The following is a 22673-nucleotide window of genomic DNA, read 5'->3' on the forward strand; positions in this document are numbered from 1 at the left end:
ACCATCTGATCTTTGAAAAACCTGACAAAAACCAGCAATTGGGAAAGGATTCCCTATTTAATAAATGGTGCTGGGAAAACTGGCTGGCCATATGCAGAAAACTAAAACCAGACCCTTTCTTACATCTTATACAAAAATTAACTCAAGATGGATTAAAGACTTAAACATAAAACCTAAACCATAAAAAAACTAGAAGAAAACCTAGCTAATACCATTCAGGACATAGGCATGGGAAAAGACTTCATGACTACAACCCCAAAAGCAATTGCAACAAAAACCAAAATTGACAAATGAGATATAATTAAACTAAAGAGCTTCTGAACAGCAAAACAAACTATCATCAGAGTGAACAGGCAACCTACAGAATGGGAGAAAATTTTTACAATCTACCCATCTGATCAATGTCTAATATCCAGAATCTACAAGGAACTTAAACAGATTAACAAAAAGGATAATATTTTATCCAGTCTTGGAGCTTCCACTCAAGTTCTTTGTTTCCTCTTACCATCAAGTGCCTTGAAAGAGTTGCTGCACTTAACTTTCTCACTCGCTTCTGCTACCAGCATTCCTCATACTTTCCACCACACAAAATTCAGTTCTGCCCTTACTTGAATCCTTGGCAGAATTATACACTGTTGACAATGCCCTTGTTCAAAGACTCTCTTCCTTGGGCTTATACAAAGAATAGTTTTCCTGCTTCCCGATGTTTAACGTGGGTTCTTTTCTATTTCCTAAGTGTCTCGGCTGGGTTGAGAAATAAAGGGAAAGAGCACAAGAGAGAGAAATGTAATGCTGGGTGTCCAGGGGAGACATCACATGTCGGCAGGATTGGTGATGTTCCCCTAGCGGTAAAACCAGCAAGTTTTTATTAGGGATTTTCAAAAGGGGAGGGAGTGCACGAATAGGGTGTGGGTCACAGAGATCACATACTTCACAAGGTAATAAAATATCACAAAGCAAATGGAGGCAGGGTGAGATCACAGGACCACCAGATGAGGAGAAATTAAAATTGCTAATGAAGTTTCAGGCACGCATTGTCACTGATAACATCTTATCAGGAAACAGGTTTGAGAGCAGATAACCTGTCTGACCACAATTTATTAGGCAGGAATTTTCCTCCATCTGATAAGCCTGGGAGCGCCACAGGAGACTGAGGTTTATTTCATCCCTTCGGCTTCAACCATAAAAGATGGCTCCCTTTGAGAGGGCTGTCTATAGGCCTACCCTCCAGGTGCATTCTCTTTCTCAGGGATGTTCCTTACTGAGAAAAAGAATTCAGCCATATTTCTTCTATTTGCTTATGAAAGAGGAGAAATATAGCTGTGTTCCGTCTGGCTCACCAGTGGCCAGTTCAAAGTTACCTCTCTTGTTCCCCGAACATCGCTGTTATCTTGTTCTTTTTTTAAGATACCCAGATTTCATATAGTTCAAACACACAAGCTCTACAACCAACTTGTGCAGTTGATACAATCACAGGGTCCTGAGGCGACATTCATCCTCCTCAGCTTACAAAGAAGATGATGGGATTAAGAGATTAAAGTAAAGACAGGCATAGGAAATCACAAGGATATTCATTGGGGAAGTGATAAGTGTCCATGAAATCTTCACAATTTATGTTCAGAGATTACAGTAAAGACAGGTGTAAGAAATTATAAAAGTATTAATTTTGGGAACTAATAAATGTCCATGAAATCTTCACAATTTATGTTCTTTTGCCGAGGCTTCAGCCGGTCCCTCCATTCGGGTCCCTGACTTCCCACAACACCCTCCTGCTTGGATTTCTGTGCAGTTTCTCCTTTTCTCTCTGTCTTGCTTGGTGTCAATCCTCAGTGCTCCAACCCAGAGTCATCCCACCTACTGTCATGGCTTAAGCCATCATCTCTCTGTTCATTGTTCAACTTTCCTTTCTACATTCACAAATCCATAATCCTACCAAACACTTCCAACTCAACCTCAACATATTCAGAACTAAATTCACTGTCTTTTTCCCTTACATTTTTCTTCTTGTTGTTGTGTTCTCTTGGTGAATGTCCACCTGGCTGATAAGGTCAGAAATCTTCTCTTTCTGTGTCACCTCCCCTGAATCTTCATGCATTTGCAACATTCGTTTAATCACCAATCATTATCACTTCCTTCACCTGCATATTTCTCAACATACCTCCTCCACCACCAAGCTCAGGACACGTGAATATTTCTATCTAGATTACTGTAACAGGCTCATAACAGTTTCCTCATCATGCTCACCCCCCAAATCTTTTCTTCACACTTAAGTTTGGGTCATTTTTTGAAATTGTGATCAGATTGACCTTGGTCAATAAATTTTGTTAGCTCTCCCGATTGCCTTCATGTTGGTACACATGTTTTTAATGTGGTTCTTGAGATAAGTATTGAATATCAATTAGCGTAAGGGTATATGAGCAAGTATTTTACATTTGGTCAGGTTTTGGTAGCGATATATCCTTATGAAAGCTGAGGAACGTAAGGAGGAAATATGTCCAAAGAGTAGACTCAAATGCAGTGGGACCAGAAATATGTGACAGCAAGGTTAAGATTCCAAATAACATGTATTATTTATCAATGCAAAGAGAAGTCTTCAAATGGGAATATAAGCCACAAAGAAGTATTTTATGCCTTAGATCATTGCTTCAAAAAATTTAGCCACAATCCCTTCAAGTAGATTTTACCTAATTCCCTCCCTTAACTTTAGAGAATGGTAGAAAATACATTGAAGAATGTTTAGCTTTAACAAATAAAAAAGTTATTGTATTCTTCAAGTCAAAATAAGGATGTCAAATCACTTATCTCAATGGTCTTTTGTTCTCTTACCAATGTATTTTTAATTTTTAAAGTTTTTGTTAAAATGGTTTATTTATTTGAACTCAAAAATAAAATTTTTAGTGAATTTTAAATATTTACTTTTCATAAAATGAGTATTTTAACTCAGTTTTAGAAAAAAAAATGGTATATGGACTTGGAAGCATGAAATTAAGAAGTTTGTTTTTCTGGAAATGCAATAAAAGGAAATATCATTGAGAAATAATATATTCAATGGTAGTTGTCTGGATTTCTGTCTTATGCCAGAAGCGATATATTTTCTCCCCAAAATGGCATCTCCAAGAACTAAGTAGCCCTCTTTATCTCCCTCCAGCTGGGATAGATTAATTCCCTTCCACTCTCTCCTCTCTCTTCTTTCTATAACACTGTGTAGGTGTTAAAGGCATGGGTTATGACCAATGAACAGAATTGTCCTTTAGGCCAACAACCCATAGGCAGTGGCACCAAAAGTCTCACCCCCAACCCCCAGGACAGAGGCCACAGAGCTGTCTGTTTCCACTGTCTCAGGGAGAAGGAGCCAAAAGCTGACTCAGCACAAATCAAAGCCCAGTTGGAGAGAGAATAAGTGCTTCTATGCCCAGAGTAGGCAAGTTGTGGGCAGGAAAAGGGAAGATTTTGCAGCCACTCCATATTTAGAAACAAGGGTAAAACTGGACCCTTTTCCACCACTATGATCTACTGCTACTGAGCTCCAGGGGATCTGAAAGCCCAAAAGGATCTAAATAAATCAGGAGAACTTGGCCCAGACTGGAGATAAGAGTGACAAATGGGAAGATACGTGAACTTAATAGTGTGTGCAAAGATGACGTTGGGAACATCAGCTCTTCATATAGCTGCCAGCCCTACAGACGACAACACAGTAAGAACCAAGACAGCCACTCTAGACTGATGTAGCTGGGCTTCAAGGCTATTCCCAGATACCACATCAAGTGTGAGATTGCACTCCAGGTGTGATACATGAGAGGGAAGAGGAGTACAAACTTAGCTGTGGTGGATCGGTGCTGGCCCCAGACACAGGGACTTCACAAGTTTCAAATAATACTCAAAGTTCCCGGGGAGCAAAAGGGCCGATACCAAAAAGACAGACCCATGCACTCAAAGCAATACCAGTGCCATGGTGGCAAATGGACATCGCCATGGGAATAGACCAACTGTAGATAGTGCTATGGGAAGATAAAGGGCAGTTTGAACCTATGTTCTTATTCCAGAGCCACTCCATCTCTTTTTTGACTGAGGTTTCCAAAGGAGCAGCTTTTCTGATATAGAGCAGAGGGCTAAATTGGGCTCCGAGGCAATGACAGCCAACATGTCTTCGCAAGAGTACAACCATCTTGCATCTGGCCTGGACAAAAGTCTACATGTTGACATTTTAAATAGAATGATTATATCACACTTTACTGTAAGCAATGACATCTTAAAAACATAGAAATGTGATATTTGGTATCATCTACTTACAATTTTATATTGTTATTTTATTCCCTCAATTTTTATTATCCCATTGCCTCCAGATTATCATACCATGATATGTGAAATGTTTACACCTGAGAAAGTTTTTACTCTATAATATGCAATAAAACTGTGGGTATAAAGTATGTATGTATCTATTATTACTATAACACCCCAAATATTTTTAAAAGTTTCTTTTGGAATGAATTACCCTAATAATTGTTATGTGTATACAATTGCTTAAAAATAAACAAGATAGTACAGATTTTGATAATTATTAAATATAAACTAATCATTTACTAGAAATGCATCTCTTAATGAGATAGGTGACCTTTTTTCAATTAATTTGTGTGTTTATGGATGAAATTAGTTACTGATAGAATGACATAAGAATTATTCTTTTGTTAATGTAGGCATTAAGAAAATTGATCACACATGTTAGATAGACATGGAAGAAGTTTTATTTAATCAGAGTCGTTGTGTTTTATTAACTATCCTTCTAAATACATGACAAAGACACATTTTTATCTAATATCCAAATTTATTTGTTATTATTTATAAGCTGACCAGTCTGGTAGATCATATTCCTATATTCTTATAAAGAGAAAATTAGAAACCACCTGAAATGCCAAAGATCTGTGACCCATTGATTAGTTTATTTCTCAACAACAATATTTCAACATATCTCTCTGAGCTCCAGGGGATCTGATATCTCTCTATTAAGTACCCCAAGTGTTTTTCCACTCTCACAAAATGCTTCAAAATAATACTGAGAAAAAGAGACGAGTATGCCCTTCATTTGAAAAGTGGATGGAAGTTAATATAGGAAAGGAAAACTTGCTTGCAAAGTACTTCCTTAGGCAGATTAATTTATGAATAACTATGTATGGAAGTTGTGAATCTGGAATTAAAAAACATATACCTATTCCTGTGAGGAATCATAGGGAGATGGCAGTGGTATGATGATGGTAATTATTCTAAAGTCTGCAAGTCTCTCCATAAAACCAGTCGGAGCAGTGAACTTAACAAAACCAAAATTGTAGATGCCTATAACAAAATGAGGTGAAAAGTTATCCCTGTGAACCCTAAGACATAAGTAGGTTAAGAAAATCTACTGACACCTCAGGAATTGCAGAAGATCAGCATCTATTTGTGAACATATAAGAAAAGGAGGACGTGAGAATATGGGAACCCTTCAGTTGGCAATCGTCATGCCTTGGCAAGTGTGTCAGGCCAATGTGAGAACAGTAAATACAACTAGGAGAGTTCACACATTTTTACACAACCTGATTTGTGAGTGAATGGAATAGGCTAGTGGTAAACCCTAAAGAACTAGGAAAGTGTTAATCCTTTATACTTTCTTTTTTTTTTTTTTTTTTTTTTTTTGAGACGGAGTCTTGCTGTGTCACCCAGGCTGGAGTGCAATGGCCAGATCTCGGCTCACTGCAAGCTCCGCCTCCCGGGTTCACGCCATTCTCCTGCCTCAGCCTCCCGAGTAGCTGGGACTACAGGCACCCGCCACCTCGCCCGGCTAGTTTTTTTTTTTTTGTATTTTTTATTAGAGACGGGGTTTCACCGTGTTAGCCAGGATGGTCTCGATCTCCTGACCTCGTGATCCGCCCGTCTCGGCCTCCCAAAGTGCTGGGATTACAGGCTTGAGCCACCGCGCCCAGCCTATCCTTTATACTTTCATAAACAAAACAAAGCAAAACAGAAAACATCAAGCTTCCTTCAAAAACACACCCTCTACTGAGAAGAGAATACTGATAATAGATGGGAATAGTGGCAATATTGATGGGATAGTGGCAATACAAGCAGAGAAAAGAAATAATCCAGAGTCAGGCATTTTTGGCGAGAACAAGAAATATTTGGAAAGAACAAGAAATATTTTGGATATTCCATGAAAATATTAAGAATAGTCAGCTCTCAAGCAGTGAAGCCAGAAAATGTTTCTAGATTCAATCTTTTTATTATCAGTACAAAAATTAATTCATGCCATAATGAGCAACAGAAGACAATCGTAGTTGAATCATATATGATCTTATTAAGGACAAAAAGATAAAAACAATGTTTTAAAGATAGTGAAAGTATGCTACTGACAATGAAGCAGTGGAAGATATATGCCCACTATAGAAAAAGAAAAACAGAACTAATTTTTAATGCAATTGAACAACATTATTAAAACAATAAATAGTATGATGCAGGAAAACCAGGAATTAGAAAAATGTAACAGTACCCAGGAAAGAATTAGAAATAAAAGAAAAAATCATTACACTTCAGGTCAGGTTTTATTTTCATGGAAAATGAAAAAGCAGGCAGCAGTAGGATCCCAATATCAGTATTTTAAATGAGCTGACTGTACACAAAAATCTCAGTATGCTTCTCTCTGGGTGACCTTTCTTGTTTTCTTCTTTGTACTTTTCTGTCTCTTCTATATTGAAAGAATAGAAAATAGAAGAAAAGAAAAATTGTTTCAGAATAAACTAGAAGGAACAGAAGAGCGAATTAGTGCAACAGATGATTCCTTGAGGAAAGATGAAAAGAAAGAAAATGCTAAAATCCAAAAATAATGAGGATAGATTAAAAAGGGCTTTAGAAACTATGACCAATAAAGAGAGGCAAAAATAATTCAATATATTTACAATTTTTCCCAGTCTTTCCACTGAAATGGCCTAGAAATAATGACCATCTCAGTATCTATGCACATATGTATGCACAGATTGTGGTCTTAAGATGTTTCCCACTGAAAGAACCCTGGACTCTAAAGAGTTTGCTTTATCCAGGTCTGAAACAGGGTGATTCCAGTATATCTTGTCATTCTATGAAGTGAGAAATCTATAAAAAAATTGATATATTATTACTAATACATCAATTGCACTCAATAGACAATATAAAGAGGTTCCTGCTTTCTAAATATGGTAGCTTTTGAATATCAGTAAGGATAATACAGTAATAGAATGAAATACATCCAATAAGTTTAAATCCATGTCTTAATATTGATACTAAAAAAAGAAAAATTTATCAAATTTGATCAACATTGAAGAATGGTAGCGATCCAATTCATTATTTTGTTACTTGGTTAAAGAAATGGCGGGGTTGGGGAGAATGTAAATTTATTATGTGTCCTGACTTATTTAAATGAACAAAATATTATATGAGATGAAGTTCTCTTTATTTAAATATTCCAAATAATAGCTTGGGCAGAAATAATTGAGCTGGAAAATTACAGCTTTGCAACTCCTGATTCATCTATGGTTCTAGGCAATGAATATCAGTCTACTAATACCACAGTCAGACACAATCATATATCATGTGCTTCCTAATAGAGAAACACACTGACACATTTCTATGAATAAGTCTTGAAATTGAATCAAACCAAACTCTTTAAATTCGACTTTCATTTTGTAGGAGACTTTCATTTTGTAGGAGTAAAATAGCAAACAGTACTACAGTACAGGGTATTGCACATTAAAACTCTACGGGATAAATGATCTAGTTTTTTAATGAATAAATTATAAAAAGAGAAAAAGGAGAAATGGAGAAATAGATATAAATATATATATATATAAACCACACTTTAAAATATATATCCAATCAAGATGGCTGCGCTGTATTTGATTTCTGATTCAAATAAAGTAAATAATTTTAAAATCATATTTCTTAGTAAATGGAAATGTTGAACACTAAATATTTAATATTAGCAAATCATTTTTCATTTTTTTGGTTTAAAATGTTATTGTTATATTTAGTGATAAATAAGTCTTTATGTTTTGAGATACATGCTGTAATACTTCCAGACAGAATAATGTAAGGTAGAAATGCAGATGGGAATAATATAGACAAAAAATACTGTTCATGAGATTAAAATTATTAAATATGGCTGATGGAAATGTTGGGGTTCATTATAGTATTCTTTGTATTTTTGTACACAGCCAAAGTTTTCCATAATAAAACATTTTAAAAAGTAAACTCTACGCCCACTTTATTTATAGGCATAGTTGGAGAGTAGCCCAGCATAAAGATTTCTGGTTTATCTTAAAGAGCAAGATCTATTAGTCTAAAGTCTTTTTGCCTGTTAGTGATTCACTAAGAGAATCTGCCACCTCTTGAAGACATTATTACTCTTTGACATAGAACTTTGTAACATATATGTAATAGGAGGCTAACTTTTTGCTTCTATATATGGTTGTGGGGGTGCAGATGAATATGGATGGCAGTTCATCCAAGGGTTGAACTACTGAATCATACAATTTTTATAAATAAAAAATATGAAAAGTAATACATCCTTACTGTGTCTATTATAAATCATTGAAAGGGTTATTTTAAATCAGTACTGCCATTCTGTAATCCCTAACTCAATGGAGTCAAAGTGAAGGTTCAGTGCCTGTTTCAACAATCCAAGGTTACACATTTTAGCCGATGGCTGATTTTTGTTCACAGAGTCACTGAAAGGCCAGGAAAAAGCCAATTAGAGTTCCAAATAATTATTTATTTTTCTTAACAGACATATCCACAAGGTAACAAAGGATATCACATGGTCAACAGATAATTCATTATGACTTGCTCAGAATATTGATCTGAGAAATGTAATTTGTAGTTTATCAAGAAGTTATCTAGCATATATTTCAGATAAGGAAATACAAGATGGTGTGTGGTTCTTTATGTGATTGTTTATCAATCTATAACATATACATTTAGAGAGAGTTGATTATATAAATTTGTTCAATCAGTAGGAGGAGGTTATTTTGTAAAATTATTGGCAAATACCTAGCTCCTTTAGAAATCAATCACTTTCTATTATTCCATTTTTAATCTAAAAATATGCCTGATTTTCCCTTGAATTTTGAGTTATTTATTTCTAACAGCTTCAGATACTGAATCACAACAAATAATTTTATTTCTTAGTCATAGTCTTCAAATGAAATGTCTAGCAAAGTGCTCACCAATATGAGCACCATCAGAGAGAGAACCCTCAGGGGCTGCAGAGTATTCAACAGGGTGGTGATCAGTGCATACTTTTAAGAAAACTAACATCTGAAAGAATTAAAAGTAACAACCTCTAGGATTCACACAAGGCCAGTTAATAATCATCCCCGTTCTCAACAGCCAGAGTGGAAGACCTCATAATTCACAGTCCATTGGGTAAAGTACTCCATCCAAATGGTTTTGTCTCAGTACTCAGTAGGTAAAATAGCCCTAGGCTAAATGCTACTCTGGTCTCATCTAACAAGACTTAAAAGCTTGAAGACATGAAAGATATGTTTCCAAGTAATGGAATTAGGACTCAGAACAAAGGTTAAGAATAATTACAAAATGACAAAAATATTTAACACTCAACAAGATAAAATTCATAATGACAAGCATCCAATCAAAACTTACATGTCATGAAATAAATAGAAAAATACAACACATAATGCAGAAAAAAAAAACAACAACATTTAAACTGCTCCAGAAAAAGAAAGCACAAGTGATAAAATAAGCATGGTAGTCATCAAAAGAAACTTAATGTTCCTCTTAGCTTGACAAAACTTCAGACAGGTTTACTTGTGACTGTAGCCCCTGATTTCCCTTTTCTTGGAGCATGTATTTTTAAAAAGAAAAACAAAAACTTGCAAATTATTTATCTGCCCCTTTAAGGAATAAATATTTTCCCAGTTTCTTGACAGTTTTATATCCCAGAAATATTTATTCCAAAGATCTGAAAGCCATCTCTTTAAAATGTATATATTTAAAAAGATAGCAACTCTAGTTCTCCCTTTCTCTGCAGCAAGGTAGAAATCTTACTTCAATGGGTGCCTGTTAGAAAAGATAGATGACCAAATCACAGAGAATAACATTGGAAAACTGGGGCATACCTCAAAGTGATGGATACAACCCATTGATCAAAACTCCCTAACATCCTCCAGCACTTTCCCAATAGCCCACCCTAGTGAGACCTCAATGCCTGCCAATGGGCAGATGGTAGAACAACTTCAAGCCACCTAATATACTGTAAATAGAGTTCCTGGCAAAGAGGAGGGGAAGTTAAATATTTGAAAAATATAATGACCAGAAATTTTCCAAATATAATAAAAAGTAGAAACCTGAAGATCCAGGAATTTTAACAAACTCCAAGCATAAGAAATAGGAAGGTGGTATCAATGTACATTACAATCAAATTGCTTAAACCAGTGATCAAGAAAAAAGTGTTAACAGTCAGGGAAAAAAAGACAATTTGATATGCATATCAATGATGAATCTCTATGCAGGTATGCTAAGTACCAGAAGATAGAAGAAAAAAGTAAACACTGTAGAATTACACTTTTATACAATTCTAGAAAATGCAAACTAATCTATGGTGACAGAAAATAGATCTGTTGCTGATGCTGATGCTGATGCTAAATGCTACTCTGGTCTCAACTAACAAGACTTAAAAGCTTCAAGACATGAAAGATATGCTTCCAAGTAATGGAATTAGGACTCAGAACAAAGGTTAAGAATAATTATAAAACGATGAAAATATTTAACACTCAACAAGATAAAATTCATAATGACAAGCATCTAATCAAAACTTATTAGGGCTCATCATGTGCAGACATCACAGGTAACAAAAGTGATTAGATACCTTCAGGTCTATGGCAATATGTTCCTCTCCAGAATTGAGACACCTTCCTGAGGACAGTGGGGAGAATCCCAGATAGATTAAATCAAAACCTGAGATTAGATTTCCTGAAGTAGATTAGCATGAGGGCATTCGTCATACCTTAAACTGAGGTATTAAAAAATACTAGACTAAAAATCAAAGCTTCAGAGTCTAATGATACATGCACAGAGTTGTTTACTGAAAAATCGTGCACAGCGACAAAAGACGGAAAAAAAGAATAATGTTCACCATTAGGAAAATAATTCAATAAATTGTGGAATCATCACATTGTGAAACATTCTGAAGCCATTCAATGTCACTAGTTTCCTTGGAATTTTGGCCATGAGATGTTGAGTAAGAAAACCATTCATGTGATCCAGTACATGAAAATTACAAAATACTATAGGTATCTGTACGTATTTGTCTTTAGTTATATGTACACATATACTATGAGTATATAAGTATATAGTTATTCATACATATTGGCATATGGTTTTGTATTGAGCATTAGGAAGATAAAGGAATCTGCAGAGAGTGATACAAGGTAAGTGGAGCAGGAAAGAAAGCAAAAATGTGTATGCAAAATAAACTCTACAATACTTATTTAATGTAGAATAATAGCTATAAATTTATATAAATGCTTTTTGTTCATATATACATATCATTATTTAAAAGAAAATAAAGAAAAAATAAAAAATGGATCATTATATTTGCTGTATATGTGTGTATATATATACTGTATGTGTGTGTATGCTGTATAAGTATGTGTATAAATGTGTCCATTCATGCATATATATACACACAATATATGTGTATATATATGCATATATATCCATAATATTTGAATCAATCACAGCTATAAAATAAATCATGATTGTGATTTTAGGAAAATGCTGTGTAGAAACATCTTCAAGGTATATATTTGAAAGTGATACCATTTTAATTTATCACTTATAAACTTTTTAAACTTCACAGATTATTCTATGAGCTCCCTCTCTCTTCCCGCTCCACGACCCTGAGTCCTTCAGCTAATACAGAAGCTGAAATAATAGGATATGAAAGTTAGTGGGGCTGTGCACAGTGGCTCACACCCTTAATCCCAGCATTTTGGGAGGCCAATGTGGGAAGATCACTAGAGGCCAGGAGTTGGAGACCAGCCTGGGTAACACAGTGAGAAACACCGTTTTCCAAAAATTTTAAAAATTATAAATTAGCCAGTTGTGGTGGTGCATGCCTGTAGTCTCAGCTAATCTAGAGGCTGAGGTGGGAGGATCACTCGAGCCAGGGAGTTTAAAGCTTCAGTGAGCTAGGATTGTGCCACTGCACTCCAGTGTGAGCAACAGAGCAAGACTGTGTCTCTTAAGGGAAGAAAAAAATGATATTCGGAAGAAAAGCATGTTTTACATTTTTCCTATAGACAAATAGAGTTTTAAAAGAATTAACACTATTTACTTCTTAATTAAATATTGCCTAAAGCTGTACAATAATTACTGCAATATAAAACTAAAGAAAAATATTCACGTTTGGGAATATTTTATGAAGTTAAAGTATGTGATTTAATTTTATCAAGTAAAAAAGAAATATTGCCAACTATGGTCACAATGAAAGATCTTACATTTCTGGAAAGCCTTAGAAATTAAAATGTGTTTTTTTCTCTCTCATTCCTTCTCTACCAAACACAAGCAAGTGGCCTATATTCCTGCCAAATCTAAAGTTTTCATTTAAGAAAAATAATATTTAAAAAATTTTTTCTTGCCTCAGACATGACTAACACACACCTGAATGTTAACATTTTTCCTATGAGAAAGAGAAAATTACACTATTTAATATATATTTTAAAAAGCTATTTGGTTTTTTTAAAAAACATTATGTATATGTTCTTTATTGAGTTGTGACAGAAAAAAGTGCTATCATAGCAGATTACAGAAACTCTGAAAACCTACCTAAAGTGAAGGTCACAAAATTCCATTTATATGAAATGCCCAGAATAGAGAAATCTACAGCATAAAATTAGTCAATGGTATTCTCAGGCTCTTGGGGCTGCAGAGAAATAAGAAGTGACTATTAATGTACACTGAGTTCTTCTTGGACTGATGAAAATATTCTACAGTTGATTATGGTATTAGTTATACAACTCCATAAATACATTAAAAGCCACTTAACTGTATTTTTAAGTGGGTGAATTGTATGGTATGAGAATTATATTTCAATAAATCTGTTAAAATATGTAAAGAGTAGAGGTTGTTTTATTCAAAAGGAATACAGCATTTATGCCTTCTAACTAAATTTTAAATCTTAAAGAGCTTCTGCTTGGAGCATTCTTAATCAAATGATCTGAAACATAACAAGAGCTTTCACCTCTTAATTCGTCTTATTGACACCCCTACCTTAGGAAGAGTCAAAAAAACCCTACTCTCTCACCTCTTTACATATTCATAAATTAACATTGAGTGTGTGGTTCAAAGAGGAATTTCCTAACCTCAAACTCTGTGTATCAATCTTGCAGTGGGGCTTGAACATGATGCTGCTTACTTTGTATGCAAATAAATTAGTCTTGGAAACTCTGTTTCTTATAAAATCTTTTGCTAATGGGGTGTCTTAAAATGTGTTAACACATTCCCTAACTCTCCCATCACATATGACATTTCTGAAGCCTTTAGGAATAGGAGTCTGACCTGTGCAAATATTTTCTGCAACCAAATCACTGACAAAATTTCACTTTCTTTTTTAGGGACTTTGTGCCTTTTCCTGTGAACAATGCAAACACAAAGCAGCAGCAAAAGCCACTTAAGTAGAAAAAAACAAAAGAACAATAGTGAATAGGTTAAAATAAGCAGTGCTAATTCTCAGCAACTTTCCTTCCCATATCCTAAAGCGTTCTTTATCTACTTGCATTAAGCCCATCTTCAAGCATCTGCTGATCACTTCTTACTAAGAGTCAGACCCCGAGGTAGCAGGAGCCCACAAAGACTTAAAAATATATATTAAAAAATAAAATTAAAGAAAAAAAGATGGTTTCTGTCCTCAGGGTGATTTACACCCTACAGGCCAAAAGGCATGTATTACAAGTGTATATAATCACTTCCGCACCTGGTAAATTCAAGGTTTGCTTTTTAGAACCTACAGAATTTTTGTTTTTAATATTTCTGATCTGAGATTGATTGAATCCATGGATGCAAAACTCATGGAGGAGATATATACCTTATTTAACTTATTGTTAATACTGATTATTGGGTTAACTTAAAAATAATTTTTATATGTATTGTAGAAAAGGTATTATGCTGCCGGGCGTGGTGGCTCACGCCTGTAATCCTTGCACTTTGGGAGGCCGAGGCCGGTGGGTCACCTGAGGTTGGGAGTTCCAGACCAGCCTAACCAACATGGAGAATCCCCATCTCTACTAAAAATACAAAAATTAACCGGACGTGGTGGCGGCTCCTGTAGTCCCAGCTACTCGGGAGGCTGAGGCAGGAGAATGGCGTGAACCCAGGAGTCGGAGGTTCCGGTGAGCTGAGATGGCTCCACTGCACTCCAGCCTGGGCAACAAGAGCAAAACTCTGTCTCAAAAAGAAAAAGAAGAAAAAAAGAAAAGGTGTATGCTAACATAAAGATACCTATATTTGTTTGATTTTATTTTCATTTTTGAACTAAACCATTTTTTATTCTACAAAGGAGAAGAAGTACAATTCCTCCTCTGCACAGGTGGGCTCACAGTGAAGCTAAAAACGTTTGAGTTTCAGGGCACCTCTCTTGTCTAGTTCTCTAACAGGAGCTTGACAGAGGTCCTAGCAGAATGTAAATATGATCACACGTGTGCGGAAGTGCAAACACACACTTGGTTATAAGTGTGTGTGCTTATAGCACGTGTGCAATGGGTCACAGTACTATGAAGAAGAGGGCCGCCTAATGGAGTCTTGGGGGTTAACCTAAAGGAATACAGACGACCATAAACAACGGTTTCATCGAGTCAGATTTTTTTTTTTTTTTTTTTTTTTTTTTTTTTTTTTTACAATTTGGGGATAAAGAAAAATTGGGAATAAAAGTAAATATTTGAAATGAGAAAACAATTTGCAAATTTTAGAAAACTCACAAATACCATTAAGAAATCACAGAAAACATAATAAAATCTAGAAAACATAATAAAAGTTCTAGTAATAATTTTAAAATGACTAATACTTTTTCCTAGCTTTTTGGCTTTATACTTTTTCCTAGCTTTTTGGCTTTATATACTCTAATCAACTTTTAGTACGAGAGTGATATAGTAATACCATTTTTCATAGATAGCATTTAGTCTTTTTTCCAGACTTTTTCCAAAAGTTGATCATTTTTTGAGAATGAAATTGAGAGAAGTAAGATCACAATGTAACACAAAGGTCCATTTCTTATTTGGAATATTCACTCTTTGAAGTTTCTATCCCCCAAATGTAGGTATTCTTTAAAAGGTATATTTTATGTAATTTTCATTTAAAAGTATGGTGCATTATCAAGTACATTTTAGAAATGGGAGAACTTTCATATTGACTAAATATATATCAGAAACAAATAAAAAATACATTTCACTATCTACAAACTGTATGTAGTCTCAACTCAACATCAACTTGGAAAGATCACAAATATTTCCACAGCTCATTGATGTCAATCAGAGAAGAAAGCAAGAATATTGGGTGAGAAGTCAGAGTGGAAACAGACACAGATATTAACATGTGTGTCTCAGTTATCTTATGAAAATTGCACAAAAACACATGTGATCATATGTACATCCTGCTAGGACTTCTGTCATAGTCATACTAGAGGTCTGGATAAGAAAGGGGACCTGAAACTCAAACTGTTTTAGTTTCACTGTGAACCTACCAAGGAGGAATTGCACCTCTTCTCCTTTGTAAAACCAAAAATGGTTTCGTTCAAAAACAAAATTAAAAATAAATCAACCAAATATCAAGTATTGTTATGCTAGCACAATATCTTTTCAACAATACATATAAAAATTATTTTAAGTCAAACTAGTAATCAATATAAATAGTAAGTTAAATAAAGTATATACTTCCATATCCATGAGTTTTGCATCCATGGATTCAATCTATCTAATATCCGAAATATTCAGAAAAAAAAATTCTATAGAGTTCTGAAAAGCAAAACTTGAATTTGCCAGGTGCCAGAATGCTATGTTGACTCCACATGCATGAAATGTTGTGTAGGAATTATAAGTAACCTAGAAAATGGTGTATTAAGAATTATAAGTAATCTAGATACAATGTAAGTATATGAGAGGCTGTGCATAGGTCATATGAAAATACTATGCCATTTTATGTAAAGGACTTGAACATCTATGGATTTTCGTATCTGCAGAAGATCCTGGAAACAATCCCCCACAGATACCAAGGGATGACTATTTCATTTCAAATTTGAAATTACAAACTAGAAGCACACATAGCTCTTTCACTGCCAATAATAAACCTAGTCAAAGAAGAAAAAAATGAGTGGGAAGAAGCTGGCACTGCAGCAAGTACACTTAGGTCAAGTTGTGGCTCTTTCAGTAAGATTGTTGCATGAGTCAAGCTTCTGCAGAGAAATAGAGCCAATAGGATGTGTGTGTGCGTGCATGTGTGTGTGTGTGCGTGTGTTCATGTATGGACATATAAACACATTTATATATATTTAGAGATATTATATCTGTAATTGTATGTTAAGAGATTATAAGTACACACAGATCTAAGATCTGCAACTGGCAAACTGGGGACTCAGGAGAGTTGATGGTGTAATTACAATCTGAAGTCAGAAAAAAATAAAAAAATAAACAATGTCCAAGCTCAAAGGCAATCAGGCAGGAGGAGTTCCCTCTTACATATGGAGGCTCAGGCTCTGTTCTGTTTGGACCTTTGACTGATTGGATGGGTGCCACTTGCCCTGGGGAGGGCAATCAACTTTACTCAACCTATGGATTCAAATGTCAATCACATGGCCTAGTCAAGTTGTCACATAAAATTAACAGTCATAGTTGGTCTTTGGGATCTCCATAATATCCTCTAGCTTTGCAATCTGATATCTCAAAGCAGCGGGTCTCAATGTATATGTAAAAATAATTAGCTTCCCCAAAGCAAAGAAATCAGAGAAGCATCTCTAATCAGTTAGAAAAAAAATCCCCAAAAATGTATTTAAAACAACAAAGAACTTCTCAGTTGAATCTAATGGATTCTGTTAATTCAGTACAACTGCATTAAAGAATTTTTAACTGTTTTAAATAACATTCAGATTATCCATGTGAGAAACCTTATGAGATTCCATGAGAACTTCATTTTGTACACATTAGATGTGTTAATATAGATAAAGAATTATATCTTCCTCTAGCTTTGATCATAGCTTCAGAACTACATTACAAAGAAGTATTGCCTCATGTGACAATTACACAATCTAAAATGCATTTCAAAGAATACCTTCAGTTCAAGGATGACATTGTATGTCTTCAAATCTCCCAGATGATCTCTGGAAAAATAATAGCTAAAACTGCCTTATGATTTCTTAACTCTCATTAAATCTATAGCTACTAATTAGGACACTCACAACCCGGGAGAGGTGATGGTGGTGCTGTGAGTCTTCTCCAAGTCCATAGTCCCTTCTCATTAGAGCAGCTAAACCAAGTTCATTTCACAAGTAGCACTTGTGACACTTTGACCTGCTATCCTGGATACAATCCTGGTGCTGCCTCATTCAAGTGCTGTTCTCTGGAGGGTGACCAGTAGTCCATGAAATTTTCTAAAGCAAGAATTTAGCTCAGCAAGATATAATGATTAACTAAGAAGTGGCTGAAAACCAGAAACATGATACTTGCATCTTAAGAAAATCTGTTGGCTGGAATGTTGATTTGATATGAATGTTAATATTCCAGTAGCCCACATTCGATCAAAAAGGTGGTGGCTTCATGGGATTTTTTTGTGTCTTTTTTTTTCTTTCCTGTTTTGGGTTGCTGTTTGTTTTGTTTTATTTCAATTCCCTGAATGTTTTTACCATTATCTTGTCTCATCCAAAGGAATCAAAATTTCTCTGTTCATTGATGCATGGCTCATTTTCATGACTGTGTTTATGCCATTTAGTGCCTAAATATTATTATTCAGGATACACTAGTGAACTATACACATAGAATTTTTAAAATTTCAGATTTCATATGTCTTATACAAAATATTTGTAATTTTTATTGGTGAGTTTGTACACATATCTTTTGGAAGTTGATTATTATTCTTCAAAGAATTTGTGTGGTTATGAAATATTAATGTTAACATCCATTAACCATAATAAACTACCCTTTAACTTAAGATAGTTAAAACTGGCAGAAATATAGAAGTGCATCATAATTTATACCATATTTAATTCCGATGTTCTAACAAGGAAAAAGAATACTCTCCATTTTTCAACCATATTCCCCATATAATCAATTTTATCTCACTGTATATAAACACGCCAAACTCTAACAAATTATCAAATCCTGACCTTAGATTCCTTGCGCTTAAATTATATACTTGAGAAAAAAGGCCAGGCACTGTGACTCACACCTGTAATCCCAGCACTGTGGAAGGCCAAAGCAGGAGGTTTGCTTGAGCCCAGGAGTCCTAGGTTACAGCGAGCTATGATTATGCCACTGCAATCCAGCCTGGGTAATATAACGAGAATCTGTCTCATGAAAAAAGCAGGCAAACAAATAAATAAAATAAAAGGGGATGTTTTTACAGTAAAAATTGACATATAATGTATATGAAAAGAATGGAAAATTTTAAATTTATCATTTCACATATATTTATAACAGAGAAAGGATTTTTTTTTTAAAGGGAGAATATACCTTTGTTTTCAGTCTGATTTTTCATTCCCTTGTGTACAATCAATACCTTTGATGTCCGTGCATGGTGGGGGAGAGGGAAGTGGCCATACCTCCCGGGAGAAGAAAAGAAGGCAGGAGACCTGGTCCGATCTCCCTTTCAACACGAAAACTGGTCTTCTAGGTAAAATGACTAATGCCATTTAATAAGAGGAGGATCTTTATGGAATTGTCTTAAGTGAATGTGTCTGTAAAGACTTCTGTTAAGAGAAAATAAAACAGAAGCTTTGGATTTATGAACATTAGTCTCTGGAAACTATCCCATCATCTGAAATATAAAATAAAGATATTCCATAGACCAAATGCTCCCCACGGTATAAAACATTGCCATTGTGTGAGGTAATTACCTGTGTAACTCACTTAGAGACCTCATTCTTTATATATTTTTAGTCTACTTTTATCATTATCCTCAACCTATTAACTGTCTAGACTAATTAAATATGAGTTGTTTCCTTTTTATTGTGTTTTAAATTTTAAAATGATATTGCTTAACTTAACCTCTCTTTTTTCTTCATCATTTGATGTTACTACAAGTAGATTCTGAAAAGCCTAAATTTATTTCATAATCCTTATAATAGACTTAGAGTTAAGTAAGTCATCTCAGTGTTCTGAGAGTTACCTTGACAATGCCTATAAATTATCCCCTAGTAGTTTAACTAATTCCGACTTATGTAATTCAGTGATTATATTATTCTTAATTACGTTTGTTTAAAAGGTCTTGAAGGTACTTATATCAGTAAAGTGGTATCCCACATGCTTCATTTTTATATTCATTTGCAGAATTCTACCATGGTGTTTTATCTGCCTCACTCTTTGGCCTGATAAGCTAATTTATGTCATGCAGAGAACAAGCTGAACAGATTTTCATGATGGATAAGACTTCATTTCAGTACCCTGGAAAATCTAAAATCCTTAGGGATGGAGGGCAGTGGACTCATTTACTAATAAAAGACAAGTCCAGGAAGTCAACTACTCACCTTACACTATCCCATAGCCTCTGTTTAGAAATGTAAGCATTTATAGCTATTAAGAAAAGTATTAGTACAGTACTTCATTCATTTACTATTCATCACAAATATTAAGCACATTTATTCATCATTGAGTATGGAGAGGTGAATAAGCAGACATGATCTATATCCTCATGAAGCTGACAGTTCAATGGGGAAGGCAACAGTAAACAAATATAAAAATAACCACACAGTTTGATAAAGTCTTTTAAAATATTACTTGTTGCTTTGAAAAAAAAATAGGAAAGGAAACATACTTCGGACAGAGACTTTTTTTTAATGAAGTGATGTACAAACTGAGGTTAATCACAAGGTGTGGCTGGCATAGGAGGGGAAAGAGGTGTGAGGTGTGTGATATTTTCAACAAGGAAAACAGCATGGACCCAGCCATTGAGCAGGAAGAAGTTTGGTTCCTTTGATTAGATGAGTGAAAGCCAGGGTAGCAAGAGGTAAGCATGGGCAGGGGGAAATGACAAAGAAAGGACAAAAGAGGTGTTGCAGAAATGAAGCCATGTAGGCCATGATGAATGGTACAAGGAGAAAACCTTCTCCACTCAAAACACCCATCCCTGTGGATGGCCAGCTGTCCTCACAACACTCTTCAGACTCCAACCAAGTATCTTTCCCTCCAACCACCCAGAAGGAAGAGGGAATTGGCTGGTTGGTGAGTTTAAAAGAGGAAACTCATCACAGGTAGCTCTTATCCTTCCTCTCTCCCCATTTCTTTGGGAAATATATACCTTGAGAAGCACTCACTCTTCAGTCTTTCTCAAGGACATAGGGCAAGTTCCTTGGGGGGAGAAACAAAAGCCTTCCACTTCCCAGCTCTCCAGAGGTAAGCCAAACTCTCAATATGAGAGATTTGGATTAGAAGGCCCACTCTCCCTTAAATATAAGCCAAAGTCCTCAAAATGTATTTATCCACACTAATGAAAGCGTATCTTAATTAATGCATTTATTAATAAGATATGACATTAGTAAGTATGACTATACCATGTAACGTATTGACTCTTGCTGCAGAAACTAGTTAGATGCTTACCAAATCCATTTTCTTTTTCTTTTGGGGTATACAACTTAAACGCATTGCTCAACATGCCTTGCAATGAGGTATTGCTATACAAATGAGTACTCATCTGTGAATTATAAGTGGAAATAATGCATGCTACTCTCAAGCCTGGCCCATATAAATTATCCTTGCATAATCTTCCCTTCTCTCTTTTTTCTAATCTCTGATCAGATGGACTAGTGTCCAACTGAGTGAACCTCTGAGAACCTGAAGGACAGCAGAGTCACTGGATAGATGGAGAAAGCTGCCTTCCAAACACAGATAGGGCTGTATGTGAGTCAACAGTAATCACCTATTGGGTGTTACTGGGATTTAGTGTATTGCTTGTTACAGCAGTTAGGGTAGGAAAGAGTGGTGTCAGTGGGCATCCACTGAACCATCAGCCTGTGATGGTTTCGGCAGGTGAATGTGAACTTCCTTAGACTGCTGAATTACTTGGAAGGCAGCTATCTACTAAGTAATAGATAATTCACTGAAGTGTTTCCAACAATGGGCTAATACAATCCGATGTAATTTCTTAGAAATATCATGCTGCTTAGTGGGTGTAAAATGAATTTAAATAGGTCAACAGTGTTAGTAAATAGACCTGGAAGGAAAAAACAAGGAGATGATAATGGCCCTGTCTGGAGAAGTAGCAGGGATGGAAAGAATGATGTGAGATACAGTTTGGAGGCAGAATTGATAAGATACATTAATTTGTATAGCCACTTCAGTGGAATAATTTATTTAAGCCACAGGAATAGCAATAAGAGTCAATGTTTCAAAATTAGCATTGAGCTCAGAAGTGCACTAATATTCCACCATACACCTATTTCTAATAACTGTCTTCAACGACCCTGCCTTGATGTATGCAGAATAGCTCCCATATGCCACATGTTTTAAAAAGGTAAGGTGTGAGTGTAGAATTTTAGCTACATACAATTTAGTAATTCTAATTTTCTATTTTCTCCCAAATCAGAAAGGTATTTTGAGGTGTTTAAAACAAGGCTTCAATGTAAGACATAAAGGGGCCCAACAATGCCTGTGTCTCTATAAGTATTCGTACATATTTTTGAGGGAATATTATAAATTATAAGCTGCTAGGCACATTATGATCACAAAAAGATGACTTATTAAGAAAATATATTAGAACATCCCAAGCAAATGCTCACAATTTTCAAAGAGAATTAAAAGTTACTTTTTAAATTTTTGTTACCTTGAGACTAATTTTTAAATGTTAGCAAGTATTCTCACATATGGCAGAGAATCTCTTCCATTATGGAAAGAATCGGAGTCACTGATTGTTAAAATGAGGAACCACAATTATGAGTATTCAATGTTACTTACATGAATGTTTGATCCTCTAGACCATGAAATTTCATATAAATGATCCTTTTCACACACTCAGAACTCATAATCTAATTCTGAATCAATATAGACAGACTTGCAAAGGAAAAGCTGAATAAGTATTAAATTCAGCATGGAAACAGCATTTTGGATATAATTACCTCTACTATACATTATTTTGGTTGTATTTTAAACACTTAGATTTTGCAATTAAATTCTTATCTTTTCTCTTCTCTATATGTCAATAATTGAAGAATGATTTCCCTCTAAAAGCACACCAGACTTTCAAATGCATTTTTACAAATCTAGGTCTATTAAGCACATCTGTTTCCAACTTTAACAATTGCTAATCTTTCCATCACCAGTTCTTAGACAGGCATGTATTTGCTTTTAACATTTTTGGCATCTACAACAGAAATTACACTTGTATTCAAATATTCATAGAGATGATGAGCTATGATAAATGCAAAGGTCATTATCAGAATCTTTGAGGAAAAAGGGAGTAAG

At 35.0% G+C, this 22673-nt stretch overlaps 1 protein-coding gene and 1 pseudogene across 7 annotated transcripts in view; both read right to left on the minus strand.

Moving 5' to 3' along the window:
• LOC105476956 (coiled-coil domain containing 102B) overlaps positions 1-22673 on the minus strand; it is a 300439-nt gene that overhangs the window by 226269 nt on the left and 51497 nt on the right. The window lies entirely within an intron of this gene.
• Positions 2973-5946, minus strand: LOC105476955 (succinate dehydrogenase cytochrome b560 subunit, mitochondrial pseudogene; annotated as a pseudogene).

Source organism: Macaca nemestrina, chromosome 19, assembly GCF_043159975.1.
Source record: "Macaca nemestrina isolate mMacNem1 chromosome 19, mMacNem.hap1, whole genome shotgun sequence".
Classification (NCBI taxonomy): Eukaryota; Metazoa; Chordata; class Mammalia; order Primates; family Cercopithecidae; genus Macaca; species Macaca nemestrina.